Genomic DNA, 17,082 nt, shown 5'->3' with positions numbered 1-17,082 from the left:
TCCCTTCCCTTCCCTTCCCTTCCCTTCCCTTCCCTTCCCTTCCCTTCCCTTCCCTTCCCTTCCCTTCCCTTCCCTTCCCTTCCCTTCCCTTCCCTTCCCTTGTTATTCTCCACTCTCCATGTCTCGTTATTAAAGCATATTCCTCTGCAGTTCATAGGACAGCTTCTAGGACAATAAGAAATATGCTCTCATATTCCTAATCTGCCACTTACTGTAGCACTCTCCCCTTTTTATCATTCTTTAATAATGCTTTCAGTATTAGGGTAATCTGATTTAATTTTCATGAAAACACTACTGATTCATTGGTGATTCACTGTTAGATTTTCAGCTGGCTATATGCATTCAAATAAAGCATCTTACTTTTACTAGGATTTTACTCTAACAATTGAAAAGAGATAGCACTCTTCTGACTATGATTGGCCTTCCTTCTATCTTCTTCACACTTCTTGTTTCTTCCCAGATATGACTTTTGAACTGCTGTTGAGGGTATGATATGAGGATGTGGGTTTACTTGAACATTGATAATAATTAGTATTAATTATCAGACTCTAAAATACAGATGACTGAATATCATTTGCATTTTAATTATATAATAGATAATAGAATACCTTTCCCATTGAACTAAACTGGTAGTACTTACCACAGTCATTCCTAATAAGGTTGATGAGATTTGAAAAGTGTATTTTCATTTCTTGTCTTTCAGTTTCCTACTTGGATCACCAAATGGTAAGGCATTCTACTGGGAGAGTTTTCATGCCTTTCTTATGAGCTGTTGTGAGATGACTTCACATTGAAGTTTTCAGTTCCTGCATCTGGTGGCACAAATGAAATGTTGTGTTTTTATGATTTTTTTGATCTTTTTCATATTTAATTTTTATATTTAATATTAGGTAACATAATGATAGCTTTAGTTCTCTACTAGTGTCAGAGATTACAGTCTGGGAGTTTCAGATTAGACATTTGGGAAATAAAATCTACTAGAAGGGCAGCACTGGAACAGGCTATCCAAAAAGGTTGTGGAATGCTCTTGGAGATTTTCAAGCCTTGGCTGGGCAAAGCCACAGCTGACCTTTTCTAATGTTGGTTATAGACCCATTCTGAGTAGGAGCTGACCTATTTGAACTCCACTGACATGCCCCCCAAACAGCACTCCTATTTTACTGTGAAAATGTGACTTAGGAAAACAGAGAAGTTAAAAAGAGTCAGTCGCCATCACAAGGGCTGTATATCATAAGCATCCTGAAGAATTAGTGTCTTTGAACTTCTTGATTTTCAGGAACTGTTCCATATCACATCAGGGATAAAAGGGATGGTGATAAAACTGATCTCTTCTCATGTATAGGTGACAGGGTAGTGAAAAGTGTATCACAAACCTCAGTCTCTCTTATTTTTGGGGTTTATTTTGGTCTGATAAGGAATTGCACCACTGCTTGCTCTGTACTGTCTGCAGATTGCATAGTTGCATCCTTCTGACCTGAGTCAAACAGCACAGCCTAGGCAGGGCCCACAGGGAACTTGACCTTGAGATTATTCATGTAGTCTTTAAATCTCAATTTCACTATATTACCATCAAAGGGTAATTCATGGTCCACCTTTTATAACTGACGTGTTAATGAAGTTATAACTGATTTTTTTTTAATTCAAATTCATCATTTCCTCTTTGCCATAGGCAAATGCATTATTCCTGCTCAGTGTAAGAGATAGAGTTACTACAGAGAACAGTACAGTGCTTCTGTTCTTACATTCTTACATTTCACTAATGCAAGCAGACTCACCAACGAAACTATTCAAACCATATGGTCTCCTCAGGTGTCCTTACTGAAGTAAATGCTCCTTGATGCATTATTGAGATTCATCAGTGAATGTAGAAAAAGAATAATTTCATTTTTATATTCTGTCTGATGCTGATAAATCAAAAATGTTTATAGGGTAAACTTGAAAAAGTTTCTACAGAAATCTGCAGTGAAGGAAATGGATGTTACTTTACAGAATGACTGTTTAAAATGAAGTGTTTAGGTAGAGATTAAAAAAAAAGTCCTACAAATAGTATTCATCCTGTTTCTCTCTTAATGGGAATGCCATTATCCTTGTATATGCTAATGCTGCTTTTGCTGTTCAAATAAAATACTCTATGGAGTGTTTCAGCTAACAGTGAGCAAACTCAATACTTTGCTGTGACATCTCTATTGTAGTTTGCATTTTACCTCCAGTTTGATACAGATTAATTCTATAGCTGTGCCACATTTTTCTTCAAGATTGGGCAGCTCAGTGAGGGGCATAAAATATTAATGATGAAAGCTTAGGGAATTAGGTATGTCTGTGACTATAGGTTTATCTTGTTGGCAACGTTTTCTCAGTCTAACCTATTTCTTTAGTGTGATCTCTGTCAGAAATGATGTACTGTAAAACATATTATGTCTGTTCAGATTAAAATAGATGTGGGTTTTCAGACCAGATAAAGGACCTGAATTTTTTATTTAATGATCCAAGTTTATTTAACAGCTTTATACATTTTTCAGTAGTTTTGTTGTCAAAAGCAGAACCGACTGCCAGTTTGCCATTTCCTCATTAATTTCTTGTACTATCACACTACTTTGCAGAACATGTGGAGCTAGAAGAAAGGATAGAAATATGGATAAAGAAAATTATAGCTACATTTGTAATCTTGTGCCATGACAGGGAAAATATATCTAACTAGCTGGTTGCCATAGTGGTTGCCATGTGTGCTGCAGAAGAAGTGTTAAGAGATGTCTAGTTTTTCACTAGGTCCTGTTATTTGGGGATTGGAGGGGAATGGGAAGTCATAGAATCACAGAATACTCTGAGTTGGAAGTGATCCACCAGGATCATCAAAGTCCAACTGGTGTCCCTGCATAGGACAGCCCCAAGAATCACACCATGTGTCTCTTCCTTTCCAATACTTTTTTTAGCCTATGGGTTTGGGGCTTGCTTTTATTAAACTCAGTTGTTTCAAAACTTCTGTCCCAAGTTTTATCTTCCTTGTTGTACTACCTCATATTTCTTGATTTATGTCTTCTTTATTTAGATGCTATTGACATGGGTTAAATAGCAGCAACTCTTGGGTTGAAGACGCAGCCATTTTTTCAAATGAATGTTAGCCTGTGCAGGGTAGATTTTCAATGAATTATCCAGATAGCAGCATAGGTAGACATGGGTATCCTGACCTTACAATGAAAAATAAAAAGAATTACATAAGAGCAGGTCATGCTAAAAGTCCGTGAAGGATTATATGCAGGCTCTGTTAGTAGTCTGTGACAATGTGGATTTTTACATCCTTGGAAAATTAATTGTGTAGCACTAGGAAGATTGCATTTTTCCTCCTACTTGACTCATGCTGCTTGCCATACATTTGTTATTTCCATGTTCTTTTGTTTATTACTGTGATGGGATTCTATCAACCTGCTTCAAATAAAATTTGGAGAAAACAGTTCTGCTTGTCTAGGCCTCTCAAAAATTACATCAGCATCTAAAGACAGGAGTCATCTCACTTAAGTTTACTCTCACAAAAGTAGAATAAAAAAGGAAAGAGAGACTTCACCTATTCAGAGTATCTTATACATCTCTCTTAGCATACATATAATTACTTTATAATAAGTACCTAGAACACTAGCCCATTGTATCTAATTGGTCTCATCCCTACCAAAATCTCATGTTTTAACCTTGTCTTTTGTCTATTAAAAAAGAAAAAAAAAAAAGGAAAAAGGAAAAAAAAGGAAAAGGAGCTTTCTTTTGCTCCAGAGTAAAATGGAACAAGAAGAATCAAGCAGTTTACTATGTCATGTTGGCCTTTTGAATAGTGTTAAATGAAATCTCATATCCCTCAGACTTTCTAATTAACAGTATGCTCTGTAGAGGAAGTCTTTCAGTAATTAACCTTTCAATTAATCAAAGTACATTTTCTGCTTCTCTCCATCTTCAATCTATTTCATGTTTTTTCTTCCTTTATTTCTTTTCTTTTACTTTGTGGTCTAGACCTTGCCTTTGAAATAAGAAGATCAAGTCCCTGATTCACAAGTATCAGGATTTTGAGCTTCTCTGTAAGATGACAGAGAAGGGTAAAACTTATTTTAATTCTAATAATTCTGATCTAAAATATCAGTTTTAGTATGATAGAAAAATAACTACCATGACCCATTTTTCTTGCCTAAAATCATGTACACTCACAAAGATGTCCTGCTTTTCATTCAGCCTCAAAGGTTATTCATTTTAGAAATTTAGAACTCTTTGTAAAAGGAGTCACAGTTGTTCCTTATATATAAAATAGAACTTCATCAAACTGAAAACTGAGCTCCCGTATCACCTGCAGATTCTATCATCATTTGCCACAATGTTCCCACTTCTTAATCTTCATGTCATAGGTAATAATTTTTGTCATTTTATTCTATTAAAATGTGGAGTCATTTATAAGCAAAGTACAAGTAGGAGGCTTACAAACCAACATATACACATATGAAAGCATAAAGAGGTCAGGAAAAAAAATCAGAAATAATTGTCTATTTTATAGAGTAATAAAAAAAGTGCAAATTCTTTGATAAACATAGTTTTCTCCAGAAAAGAGCAGTATATGTTTTTCTCTCTTGTATCTACTTAAGCAAATAGAATAATGTATTTCAACTTGATTACATGGAAGAGAATAATTGCCAAACACTCAGCCTAAATGATCTGCTGGTTGACCTGATGTTTAATCAATACATTTGCTGAATTAATTAATCATAACCTTGTGTGTGTGCTTGCATATTTTTTACTTGCACTCATGAATGCATTTATAAAAGCCTACAAATGAGCAGTGCCCCATCTGATCCTGGCAGTATTGAGTGATTTACCCAAGTGCAATTTTCAATGCATATTTTTTTCAGTTCGAAGAAATTGCTTTGGTTTTTTAGAAATTTTGGCTAACAAAACAGTGGTCAACTTTAACAAGGAGATCATCATGAACAAACTTTGTTAGTCATGGTGGGACACACGACTCCCAGTTTACTTCTCAGCAAGAGAAAATGTGGTTTTAGTTTAATGTCAATAAGAAGCAGCTGGAATGAGAATCAACCCTATGACTTCTCTTTCAGGAACAAAGCTAGCTATTTGGTTGTACTTTCAGAATTAATAATTAAATAATGAATTTATTTCCAGCAGCAAAGGTTGAAATTGCAGTGCCGAAAAACAGTGCAAGAATGTTCACACAAAAAAACCCCAAACTTCGTCTTGCAATACTGGAGAAATTTTTTCCCAGATGTAGGTTTCCCAATCCTATTCCATATTCTATTTTCTGTCTTTAACAGTGTCTTAAGGACTGATAAGAGGTGTATGCAGATTACTGTAAATGTTCGTACAAATCCACTCATTAGATACCTTCAGTTTACTTTTCCACATTGTTTTGTATGAATATTCTTTTGACTAAATATAACAGATCCAGCACTATGCAAAAAATAATTTTAGAATTCAAACTGCAGCAAGTTTTTAGATACCAATCAAGGGGACAAACATCTAATGGCATCTCTGACAAACAATAATAAATATGATAAAAATGGTAATTATTCTCAGGGAACAATTTTATTCAAGTCACGACCAGAAATAAAAATAATTCCAAATATTATAAAATAGCTGAATTCAGAATTTATAATATCTTCCTTCCAAACAAAAAAAAAATCTGAAAATAGGTTAAATGTGTTAGATAAATTATTCATTGCAAATTATTTTCACAGCAACAGATAGGAAGCAATTAATTTGTTGGTTCCACACCTGCATAAAATTAGAACTGTCTTGTCATGAATCAGCTCCTTCCTCCCAGATGAGTTTTCACCTTTTTTTTTGATATTTATATTCAGCAGTGTAAAATGTTAAAATGCAAGCTGATACTGAGCAAACGCATAGGTGTCCTGTATTTTAATTCTGCAGACTGCTGTTGAGGGTCACTTTAGCAGAGAAGTGTGAATTAAACTAGTGTTACATCCAAATATGACTGAATAGCTTGTTGCTGTCTTAATTAAAACATCTTCCCAGCAAATCTGTCAGAAGTATGAATTTTAAGTATACTGCTTTTGGTGGAACATTTCGGAGTTAATGGCATTTTTTCCCTAAAATTATAAAAACTATCAACAATAGCCAACAGTTTTAGTGTAATGAGCTGTTTGAAAAAGTATCATGGAAAAGCGTTAGTGTAGAAGGAGAAGCCTAAAGTACTCAACAACTTTTAACCTCAGTCTACAATGGCAATCTCTCTTCTCACACTTCTCAAAGGGATGGACAGCAGGATGGATGGGCACTAGAGACCACCTGAAGAACCTGAACGAACTTAACTCTATGGGATGTGACTAGATGTATCCCAGATTCCTGAGAGAATTGACTGATGTAGCAGCCAAGCCACTCTCCATGATATTTGAAAAGTCATGGCTGCCAGGTGAAGTCCCAGGTGACTGGAAAAAGGGAAACATTGTACTTATCTTTAAAAAGGGTAGAAAGAGGACCATGGGAACTACCAATCTGTGAGCCTCACCTCTGGGCCTGGGAAGATCATGGAACAGATCCCCTAGAATCTATGCTAAGGCACGTGGAGGACAGGTGGTGATTCGAGAGAGCCAGCATAGCTTCACCAAGGGCAAGTCCTGCCTGACTAACCTATGATGTAGTGACTTCATCAGTGGAAAAGGGAAGGGCTAGAGATGTCATGTATCTGGACTTCTGTAAAGCCTTTGACATGATTCCCCACAACATCCTTCTCTCTAAAGAGAGATGGATTGGATGAGTGGACTGTTACATGGACAAGAAAGTGGTTGGATGGTTGCATCCAGAGAGTAGTGCTCAATAGCTCAGAGTCCTCATGGACATCAATGACAAGTAGTGTCCCCCAGGGGTCCATACTGGGATCAGTGTTATTTAATATCTTCATTAATGACATAGATGAAGGGATCAAATGCACCCTCAGGAAATTTGCAGATGACGCAAAGCTGAGGGGGGTGGTTGACACACCTGAAGGACAGGATGCCATCTAGAGGGACCTGGACAAGCTCAAAAAGTGGGCCAATGGGAACCTTATGAAGTTTAGCAATGCCATGTGCAAGATGCTGCACCTGGGTTGGGTCAACTCCCAGTATCAGTACAGGCTGTGGAAAAAACAGATCAGGAGCAGTCCTGCTAAGAAGGACTTGGGGTGCTGGTGGATGAGAGGCTGGACATGAACCAGGTTGCACTCCAGGAAGCCAACTGTATCCTGGGCTGCTTCAAAAGCAGCGTGGCCAGCAGGTCAAGGGCAGTGATGCTGTCCCTCTGTACTGGTGATACCCCACCCTGACTACTGTATCCAACTCTGCAGTCCCCTGCAGAGGAAGGACATCAACCTGTGGGAGCAAGTACAGAGGAGGGCCACCAAGATGATTAGAGGGATAGCGCACCTCTCCTATGAGGAAAGGTTAATAAAATAGGGATTGCTGCGTGGCCAGCAGGTCAAGGGCAGTGATGCTGTCCCTCTGTACTGGTGATACCCCACCCTGACTACTGTATCCAACTCTGCAGTCCCCTGCAGAGGAAGGACATCAACCTGTGGGAGCAAGTACAGAGGAGGGCCACCAAGATGATTAGAGGGATAGCGCACCTCTCCTATGAGGAAAGGTTAATAAAATAGGGATTGCTTAGCCTGGAAAAGAGAAGGCTTTGGAGCGACCTGTGATCTGAGCCTAAAAGGCCAGCAGGTCAAGGGCAGTGATGCTGTCCCTCTGTACTGGTGATACCCCACCCTGACTACTGTATCCAACTCTGCAGTCCCCTGCAGAGGAAGGACATCAACCTGTGGGAGCAAGTACAGAGGAGGGCCACCAAGATGATTAGAGGGATAGCGCACCTCTCCTATGAGGAAAGGTTAATAAAATAGGGATTGCTTAGCCTGGAAAAGAGAAGGCTTTGGAGCGACCTGTGACCTGAAGGGAGCCTAAAAGAAAGATGGAGATAGACTGTTTTCAAGGGCATGTAGTGACAGGGAATGGATTAGAAATGAAGGAGAGTATGTTTAGATTAGCTATTAGGAAGAAATTTTTTATGATGAGGGTGATGAGGCACTGGAAGAGGTTGCCCAGAGAAGTTGTGGATGGCCCATCCCTGGAAGTATTCAAGGCCAAATTGAATAGGGCTCTGAGGAACCTGGTCTAGTGGAAGGTGTCCCTTGCCCATGGCAGGGAGTTGGAACTAGATGATCTTTAAGGTCCCTTCCGACCCAAGCCATTCTTTCTAATTATTGAAATAATTTACATTTTTGCACTTCTTTATAAGTCATTGTACACTGTAAGCCAGGATAACAAAACTGGCTTGTGTGAAACACGAAGTGTATTTTCAAGTAGTGTAACAAAAACAACAAGCCATAAAACCCCCACTGTGTACTCACTGAGCTACAGAACCTGAAATATTAATGGAAAATAAACAACACCAACATGCAGATAAGATATAATGTGTAATTTACTCCTTATCATCTTTGTTTCTGTAGATACACTAATAAAAATAGCTATGTTGTTTGCTGCACACAAACTTCCTGGAATATACTGCCTTTAGGCAAAAAACTAGATTTTCAAGTATCATGTTTAAATAATGTATTAACAGTTTAAGGGAATCACAGAAAGATGTCATTTCACCTACTGATGTTACAAGGTTATAACATAGTGTTACAGGATTCGTATAATCAGAGGGCAAAAAGACAATGAAAGCCTAGGCTCATATCTAACAGCAGTCCAGATGTATTAGAAAGTGACACAGAAAATGGTTATTTTATATAAGAATCTCAGTGGTCATTAGAGCTCAAACATTCCATGGTATAAAAATCATGGAAACATTTCTACCTCTCCTCCTAAACCCAAGTTTAAAAAATGCTACACACATCCTGAGCCACAATTAGGTAATATGTCATACTAAAAGCTAAAAATTTAACTGTGTTCTGGCTTTTGGTTCATGCTCTGTAAGTCACCAAGAAGAGCAGGAAGGAATTGCATTATTGTCCTTGTCTTTCCTTCACAGCTCTTCTTGAAGTGGCTATCTCCAAAATTCGTGGTAAAACATTAAAACCATTCCTGCATGTTTGTGGAATTTTGCCAGCAAAGAATTCTGAAAAGGTTCTAGTATATAAGCCCTTCTCACTACCATATCTACTTCCATTAAGACTGATAACAGATGAAGAAGGAATTTTTGGCTTTTCCCCCCTTGCTTATTCTCTACAGTAAGAATTTATATAAAATTGACAACTGAAAACTGAAAAGGAAAGAAACCAAATATCTGCCTTATTTTCCATTTGAAAGCAATTCAGCCATTTTCCTCTAATTTACCAATTATAGATGCCTCTGTCACATATTTCTAATATACAAATCATCAAGTCATAGAATTAGAATCGTCAAGGTCAGAAGAGAACTTTAAGATCATCATCAAGTCCAACTGTTAACCTGGCACTCCACTGTAACCCCTAAACCCTAAACCATATCTTCCTGTGCCAGATGCAGATGCCTCTTTACAACTTCTAGGGATGGTGACTCCACCACTTCACTGGGTAATCTATTCCAGTGCCTGACCACCCTAACAGTAATTTTTTTTTTATAATATGTAATCTGAATCTCCCCTATCTCAGCCTATGGCCATTCTCTCTAGTCCTCTTGCTGCAGGCATGGCAGAAGGTACCATCTCCCTCTTCTCTAATAACCCCCTTTCAGGTAGAAAGCAATAGGTAGCTGTAGAGAGCTTGTAGAGTCACACTGTGCTCGCTTGGCTGCATTTGCAGATACAGTTAGTCCTACTTCCCTCATCCACACACAGAAGAGCCAGTCATAAACTTAGTTCCTAAATATTTACAGTTGAAAAATATTGATCATCAAGAATACTGTGAATAATTTATTTCCCAAGAAGATTGTGTCTGTGTTTGATGGTGTGTCCATGTCCTCTAGAGCTTCCCTTAAAAAGCATATTCACACACAGCCTGCTGCTAAGCTGTCCGCCATGCATTATCAGTATTTTCTTTGAAATTCTAGAGAATCACAGCTCAGAACCCCACCTCTAATCATGATGTGTCTTGCCTGACACAAGCACAGCTTTTGAAAGTCTGATGGTATTATGTGCCTGCATGTGTGTTTCCACCCTCAAGCTTTTGAAAGTCTGATGGTATTATGTTCCTGCATGTGTGTTTTCACCCTCGATTACTGAGTAACTATTTAGTTTGAGCACTGGAATATTGAACACATTTATGTCTAGTGGGATTTTGTTCACATATCTTCTAGGATTTTAGGGGGTTGTTTTGTTATTTGGGGGGGAGGGGTTGTGAGTTTGTGTTTGGTTTTTTTCCCCACTGCTTTTTGCCACAGTTAGATTTTCAGATAAGCTTTTGATATAAGAAAACCTGAAAGAACATTTTAGGAAACACAATTGACTCTACTGTCTACTGATAGACTATAGGGTAGTAGTAGTGGCAGCAGATTAGTGTTTATTATTTCAGCTATCTTTAACTATTGAAAAGTCAGGGGTCTAGGCTAAACTAGTTATGTAGTTTGTTTCTACAGTCAGTGGATAAAGAGGAAGACACTTTGGTAACTGTTAGTGTGCATTGACAGTGTAGGGAGCCTAAATCAGGTAGTTTAGATAAGGCAGCTAAAGCCAAGTGACATAAACCAAAAAAAAAGATGTTGTTCTATACAGAGAGAAAAGAACATGACCTGGTAGAGAAAATGACAAGTTTAAAGCTAGGATTCAATCTCACTCTAAATGTAGGGTGTGATCTGAACTGTGCCCTCTGATAAAGAAACAAGTTACATTGACAAGTAGTAATGAAAGGGTAAAAACCCTCTTAATATCACATTTTTACCTTCCTGAATAGGTAAAAGAGGGCAAAGAGAGATGAACCAGATACATAGGTTTAATCTTTCCCTTTCTTAGTGGCAGATATACAGAAGATGGTACAGAATTACTGTCACAGACTCATTTGAGGACACAGCTCATGTTTCTATTGCAGAAAGAGGACTGAGCTCCCTGGCACATTCACTGGACCTTTTCTGATTTAGGAGTCAAAAGCATTCATCAGGACATTTTGTCAGCAATTTGAAATCCTAGCAGCAAACAATACAAGCTCTTGTGGGTTACTTATGAGAATAATAAATTCAGCATCTTGAACTGCATTAGGAGAACCTTTGGAAACACTCTAAATCGGTACTAATTTTTGCACACATCTTTGGTCCTAAAATAACATAAAAGCATTGATTTCCAATATTTTGCTCAGATGCTACTCTTAGGACTACAAAGAAGTGTTGCTGAATCTGTAACTTTAATGTAAATATAGTTCATGGGTATTTTAGGTCAATACCTAAATTATGTAAGAATAAAAGAAAAAAGAAAACAACCCATTTGAAATTCTCTGTAACCTTATTATTATTATTTTCTGCCACTTCCAACTGCTATAAAGTAATTTCTATGAAATGCTTTACTGATGTAGCAAAAAAAATAATAATCAGATTCTACACACTAAATCCATATCAACTGTTATGATACTGTTATCCTAAGTGAGATATACAGAAGTCAACTGAAGACTCAGTGGTCTTTAAACAAGTCCCAAAATCCAAACCTTGAAAAGAAAATAGTATAGAAACACTGGGAAAATTCCTGTTCTTGGAAAATAGTTTTCAGGTAGAATGTCAACTTGTCATCTGCTGCTGGAAACTTTTTGGATGACATCCTCAACAGTTTTCTTATTGCTGACTACCAGTTTTTGTATGGTACTGAAGATGTAAGGTTAAAATTTAAATCAAGAACTTAAACACATTCTTTCTGTTGCACAGGTGCAGGGTTTTTTTCATCCCTCCATGCTTTAAAACAATGCACAAAAGATACCATATTAGTTTGATGATTTAAGAGAATTAGAGTGAATGATGTGTGCAATAGATGTTCTATCTTTAGGCTGAAGGGTCTATATGTATCTTTGACTCACCCACAGCACTTGTCAAGATCAGAATCTCAGTTCAGTTACATCATTGAAATGAAACAGCTCTCTGACTTACTGTCCTGCCATATAGAGAATTTATTCCACCTAAAATCAGATGCTTCATTTGAATGCATTGAAGGAACCAAGTTTCTAATCTTGCCAGGTACTGTGGGTGACTCAAGGATACAGACAGACCATAGATTACTTCTTCCATTAACACAACTTGCAGTCATGAGCCCACTGTGACTGTTACACCCTTTAACAGGTATCTCATTCAACTTTCAAATATCCTGCAGTAAAGCTATTAGGTTCCTACTGTGGGGCATACAGGTAATAATCTGTCTTCTATGTGCTGTACTGTGATGAATCTATTGAGCAGAGGTTTTAGCAGCAGCAAAACCATGTTCTGGGTAAGGCCAGGGGGGAAGCAGCAGGGTCTGACACCCAGAGTCAGAGAACTGCTTTGTGAGATGCACAAAGTAAACTGTCTTGGGATAGATGGCCAAACTCAAGCTTTTTAATGGAAGAAAACAGCACTCTACTGCAAGCAAGATATGCCAGCCACAGTGTCATAGGTGGAGACAATCTAGGATCTGACCTTTTGTTATTGTCAGAATTACAACATTTCTGTGCTGAGGAAAGGTGTAGGCCCATGCTGTAGGTCCACACTTCAAGACAGAGACAGTGGCTTATTGTGTATGTGCTGTGCCTAAAAAGGAAGCAAAAGAGACAAGGGAAAATGTTAAAGGAATTCCTCCCTTTTGGTATCCATCTTGAGTTTTCCATCGCAGGCTGGTCTTGTAGCCAGTGAAGAGAAATGGGCATTTTTGTGGCACAGTTCATCTGAAATATTTTAGACAATTGCCTTTTAGTGAGGTGAATCACAGTGTAGAAATACTTACTTTTCTGCATAAGTGGAGACTAAGTGTGACTAGTTCATTTACATTATAGGTGTCTTTGGCCCAGTGGATGTCATTCTAAGAGGACAATGAAGCACAACTCCAGTGAGTTCTCAAATAACAGGGCATACATGAAGCACAACTCCAGTGAGTTCTCAAGTAACAGGACATATATGTAATAGACATATAACACAAAAATAAGTAATGGAAGAGTGGCCTAAAAGTGTCACCTCAGGACCTAGGACTTTGTGCATTAGTCAATAGTAATTGTGTGCTCTTCTATTGTAGTCGTTTGTAAAAGCCTTGTTTGAAAAGATGTCATCTCTCTTGTCTTTCAGACTCACTAAATCTCATTACACTGTAAATTATTAGAAAAACAAAGAGTACTGAGGAAAAGATGTCATCTCTCTTGTCTTTCAGTCTCACTAAATCTCATTACACTGTAAATGATTAGAAAAACAAAGAGTACTGAGATTTTATGAGCATTTACAGCAGTGTTTCTTATCATTGCTGAGTTAGACTGTTAGTTTCCCTGAGTTCTCTGTAATATCACCGACGGCAAGAAGCCGCTACAAAAGGTGATTCAGAAAGACATTGAAAGGTAAGTGCTCTAAAGGAATCAGTTTGAGCAAAGTGGTATACAAGTGAAGACATAAGACTCACCATAAAACTCATTTCTGGATTTCAGGAGCTGTTTAAAAATAAGACAAATAGGTTGCAAAATTATCTCTGGCACAACTGTCGTGGTTTAACCCCAGCCAGCCATCAAACCCCATGCAGCCGCTTGCTCACTCCCCTGCCAATGGGATGCGGGAGAGAATTGGAAGGGTAAAAGCTAGAAAAACTCACGGGTTGAGATAAAGACAGCTTAACAGAGAAAGCAAAATCTGCACACACAAGCAAAGCAAAACAAGAAATTAATTCACGCTCTCCATGGACAAGCAGGTGTTCAGCCATCTCCAGGAGAGCAGGGCCCATCATGCGTAACAGTTACTTGGGAATACAAATGCTATCACACCAAACATTCCCCCCTTCCTCCTTCTTCCTCCCACCTTATATACTGAGCATGATATCATATGGTATGGAATATCCCTTTGGTCAGTTTGGGTCACCTGTCCTGACTCTGCCTCCCCCCAGTCTCACACACACCCCCAATTTCCTTGCCAGTGTAGTAGGTAGTATGGAAAGCAATAAAGGCCTTGGCTCAGTGTAAGCTCTGCTCAGCAATAGCAAAAACATCTCTACATTATTAACCCTGTATTCTGCACAAATCCTAACTATAACCCCATACTACCCACTGTAAAGAAAGCTAGCTCTACTTCAGTCCAAACCAACACACACAACCTAATAGATACCACCAACGTAATGTTAGTAAACAGATAAATCAAAGCTAGAAGGAAAATAAGTTAAGCCTCTCCTAAAAAAATTGGAAACTAATCTGTTACAAGACAGAGATCTTCTTCTCCTTCCCCACTATTAATTTGAAAAATGGTGCATCAATTCAATGAAATCAGGCTCCAGCTACTCACTGGATAGCAGAGATTTCCACAGAGAAACACAAGCTTTGGAGAGATGTTCACTACTCAAATGGAACTAGATTTACTTGACAGGTCACACAGATAAAGGGTAGCATGGCCCTGCTCACTGAAAGCAGCATTAGATAAGTCCATGTGCTCGCAGAGATCCCATGCTGCTCAGCTTCATGGGTCTGAAATGCTTGTTAGCTCAACACACAGCTATTCATCCAAGGTCTCTTTTCATTCTGCCTAGAGCGACTTCTATGAAGTCTATAGGAAATCAGATGATTAGAGTTGAATTAATCATCATGGCTACTGAAAGCTGCTAGTGTACCTGGTCTGCTTCACTTCTATGACGGATTTATTTACAAGGTCTCTAAACTAACATTGACTCAGAAAGCAGAAGCAGTGATGATACTTAAAACAGCAGCTATTAGCCCCTCCCACTACAGATCCTGCTTAGGTTGCATGATCAAATTGTATTAGGGTAAAAGATGAAATTGCATATTTTATGGTACGTCTGAAACCATCTTCATTACTTACACAATAAGAATCAATTAATGTAATAGATCAAGGGTATAGTAGCCCACAAATAATGCAATCCACTCAAAAGCAAAAAAAAATTTTAGTCCTTTCTTTTTATAAACAAAAGAAATGCAATCAAAGCTACTGTTTTGTGAATGTATTAACAGTTTTGGAGATAATTGGTTGCATTTTTGCTAGTTAATCTGACTGCAGAATCAGAGCTAAAGATGACAAATTTTGCATGCATTTTGTCCACACTGGACTGCTTCTACTGAAAAGAAATTATCATAGCAGTGTATTTTGGGTGAGATAATAGAGGAAGACACAAAACATTAAAAAACGGAAAACAAAACCAAAAGTGACAAATGTAGCATTTTATAAAGAGTTGTTTTCATTTTATATACTCTTATCAGAATTTGCTGATGTTTGTTGTGTTTATTCCTCTTTTTTCTTTTTTAAAGAACAAGGCAATTTTTGGTCACACACACCTCCCTCTATAGTTTTCTAAGCCTTGTCTATAGAATGAGTTATTTTATTGATCAGGAAGCTGTTGTCTGGATGCTCAGTGGAAGGTCTTAATGAAACTCTTATCTTAGAAACAGATTAACAGTATGGCCAGTGAAAACAAATTTTTGGCATTTAATCTCCTAATCTATTTTTACATTATTTACCAGGGTACCATGACCTTCACAGACACATGACTTTGTGCAAATAACAGTTTATAGATGAGTTTGAGAGTTGCCCTTCAACAGTTTGCCACCTTTCTACACAGGCTTTTTTCCTCTTCTTAAATAGTTAGACCTAGTCTAAGTAAAAGGTAAAGGACCCAGCAATGCCATTTGCAAAAGAAATAAAAAATAAAAAATTAAACCCCCCCAAAAATATTTGGAAGTAACCTAATAAAAATTATTTACTTTTTGATTTTGGCAGGATCCCCCAAATGCACATTATTATGCAAACTCTATGAAACAATGTGTAAGGATGTCAGGTTAAAACATCTTTCAATACCTGAGATAGGTCCATTATAGGCTACGTCAAGAAGTGAATACTTATCACAAAAAAATGTTACTTTTTCCTAATCATATGAAACCTCTCACAGTTGTGCATGTCTGATAATACTGTCTTCTGACAAGCCAAACTCTGAAGTGAGAAGAGGATGGAGAAGGATTATCACAACTTAATGCCAATCACCACCTTTAGGGTTAGGGTTACATCAGATGGTAAGCTTACATTACTCACACACATACACAACTGCATGGAGGTTCTGTTTGTTTGGTTTGGGGTTTTTTGCTCCACAGCAGGATTACAAATAGCTAAATTATTGTAGGTGACACAAAATTGAAAGGAGTGGCTGGTACGCCACAGGGTTGTGCTGCAATCCAAAGGGACCTTGTCAGCCTGGAGAAATGGGCTGACAGAAACCTCATCAGTGTTAGGAAGGAGATGTGCAAAATCCTTCACTAATAACGGTTCCATGCACCAATATATGCTCCGGGCCACCCAGCTGAAAAGCAGCTTAGCAGAAAAGATCTGGCAGCCACAGTGGACATGAAGAAGAGCCAACAATGTGCCCTTGCAGCAAAGAAGCCTGTGGGGAAATAACAGAAGATTGGCAAGGAGTATTGTAAACACACTCAAGTGACTTACAGCTAGAGTGTTGAAAAACACATATATCATATTAATTGTTGTTTAGCCTTGTGTGTTTGACAAGTAGAACATCTGTGTTTAGATAACATAGGCCTGTGATAGACTTAGGGGCACCCTATCAAACATACTTGAGATTCCTGCTCTGCTGAGGGAATGATCAAGCGCAGTGGTAAACTGTGCCTGTGCAATTTTCTGATACACAGGCAAAACCAGCAGGTTCAGTAATCCTGTAGCATGAACAAAGCTCTGCAGTGCCTGTAACCCTGCTCGTGTGCCTCTGCTTCGGTGCTGTTTTGGGGATCCCCAGTTGGTGAAGTAATTAAAATAAACATACTCATTGCATTTCATTAGAGTTTTGCGTTTGTCCCTGTACCCTGCCTGTGCTGACTCAAAAATAAAAATAGTATCCTGGCCTGCCTAAGACAAAACAGTACCAGCAGGTCAAGGGTGGTACGCTACTGGTGAGGCCACACCTAGAGTGTTGTACTCAGTTCCTGGCTCCCCAGTAAAGGAGAGGCATGGGCATGCCAGAGAGAGTCCAACAAAG

At 38.3% G+C, this 17,082-nt stretch overlaps 1 protein-coding gene across 1 annotated transcript in view; it reads left to right on the top strand.

The window, feature by feature from the left end:
* The first annotated feature begins 757 nt into the window (after positions 1–757).
* MGAT4C (MGAT4 family, member C) overlaps positions 758–17,082 on the top strand; it is a 30,247-nt gene continuing 13,922 nt past the window's right edge. Inside the window, exon 1 of the mRNA XM_009075665.1 lies at positions 758–834. The gene's annotated coding sequence lies outside the window, so the exon portion shown is untranslated. The remainder of the gene's footprint in view (positions 835–17,082) is intronic.

This window comes from Acanthisitta chloris, unplaced genomic scaffold (genome assembly GCF_000695815.1).
Source record: "Acanthisitta chloris isolate BGI_N310 unplaced genomic scaffold, ASM69581v1 scaffold585, whole genome shotgun sequence".
Taxonomy (NCBI): Eukaryota; Metazoa; Chordata; class Aves; order Passeriformes; family Acanthisittidae; genus Acanthisitta; species Acanthisitta chloris.
The sequence above is the reverse complement of the archived record's forward strand: the minus strand, read 5'-3'. Positions and strand labels throughout refer to the sequence as shown.